The sequence below is a fragment of the Berghia stephanieae genome, chromosome 8, assembly GCF_034508935.2.
Source record: "Berghia stephanieae isolate SIO BIC M18660-M18661 chromosome 8, UCSD_Bste_1.3, whole genome shotgun sequence".
Lineage (NCBI taxonomy): Eukaryota > Metazoa > Mollusca > Gastropoda > Nudibranchia > Aeolidiidae > Berghia > Berghia stephanieae.
In genome coordinates, this window is record NC_088367.1 from 34,906,925 (window position 1) to 34,908,239 (window position 1,315).

Sequence of the window (1,315 nt, forward strand, 5' to 3'; positions counted from 1 at the left end):
AATATTTTACAATCTCCCTCAACAACACTTGGAGGTTCCAAGGCAATCCTTATTGAAATGAGAATGGGAATGTTACTTGGGCTAAAACTTTTGAAGCCCCTTGACACACAACCTAGGAACCTTTGATGATTTGGCATAATGATATTGCTTTGATTTCTCCTCTCGTTCTTTCTTTCTTTCTCTCTTTATTTCTGTCTTCCTTCCTTTCCTTCTTTCTTTATCTTCCATTTGTTATTTTACATTTTACATTTTAAATTATTTTCTAGATTGTTTATTTCTTTAAGTAGGCTATTGGCGGGTAAATAATAATATTTAATGATGAATGGAGCCCTTTATTTTAATCTTTATCTTCCCTTGGCCGCACTCATACTTTTTCCATCTTTCTCCCATGTATAGGCGCTTACAGATAGATATACAGAGAAAAAGAGAGTCAGTCATGGGGAAAAAGAGAAGGATTTAGTAAAGTATAATCACACACACACACACAAACACACACACACACACACACATATATATATATATATATATATATATATATATTATATATATATGTGTGTGTGTGTGTGTTTGTGTGTGTGTGTGTGTGGTATTTACGTATCTCTGGCTATCTCTGTCGAGATTCATGAATAGGTACATGTATAACTTGCTATTAGAGAAACAATAATAATATTAAAAACTTATATTAAACAAATACTTACCATGAACACACTCATTAAAGTCAAGGCTTTAATAATTTCAAGCAATGAATGTCCAAATAAAGAGTTTTAACTCCAAAACAGAATAAGGAAAACAATAACAATAATCCAGTCGGTAAATCCACTTAAGAGCTGGACATAATCCGTTAAAGAATTTATAACAAGGAAAGTAATAGGCTAGGTTTATCCAAGGTAATCGTCAACTAGAAAACCCCTGTGAATTAATCAATCAATACAATATTCATAATAATGTGATTAATCGAATAATAAACATCCGCGTGAATAAAATATATCGAGAAAAAAAACTAACTTCACAAACAGTCAGTATTACAAGTGTTTGAAGAAAGTCATAGGATCACTAGAAAGAATCTCGCTAAGGTAGTTTTTTCCCCCAATCAGGTATCGGTAGCACATTGCATGCGACAAATTTTTGCGACGCTGCGGGCGGCAACTGAAGTGGCGAGGACTCGATTATCGAATGCTCTCTCTCTCTCTCTCTCTCTCTCTCTCTCTCTCTCTCTCTCTCCTCTCCCCCTCATCTTACTTCTCATCTCTCTCTCTCCTCTCTCTCTCTCTCTCTTCTCTCTCTCCATCTTCATCCTCATCTCTCTTTCTCTCTC

General features: G+C 34.9%; 1 protein-coding gene across 4 annotated transcripts in view; it reads right to left on the reverse strand.

Annotated features, from left to right (window-relative positions):
• LOC144978566 (lactadherin-like) overlaps positions 1-1,070 on the reverse strand; it is a 229,637-nt gene extending 228,567 nt beyond the window's left edge. The window contains exons 1-2 of one of the 4 annotated variants that reach the window (XM_078924795.1): positions 1,027-1,065; positions 699-909 (exon numbers count right to left, since the gene is read on the reverse strand). The gene's annotated coding sequence lies outside the window, so the exon portion shown is untranslated. Of the gene's footprint in view, positions 1-698 lie in introns of all 4 variants that reach the window. The other 3 variants (XM_078924794.1, XM_078924796.1, XM_078924793.1) reach the window with 3 other exon arrangements.
• Between the last annotated feature and the right edge of the window lie 245 nt (positions 1,071-1,315).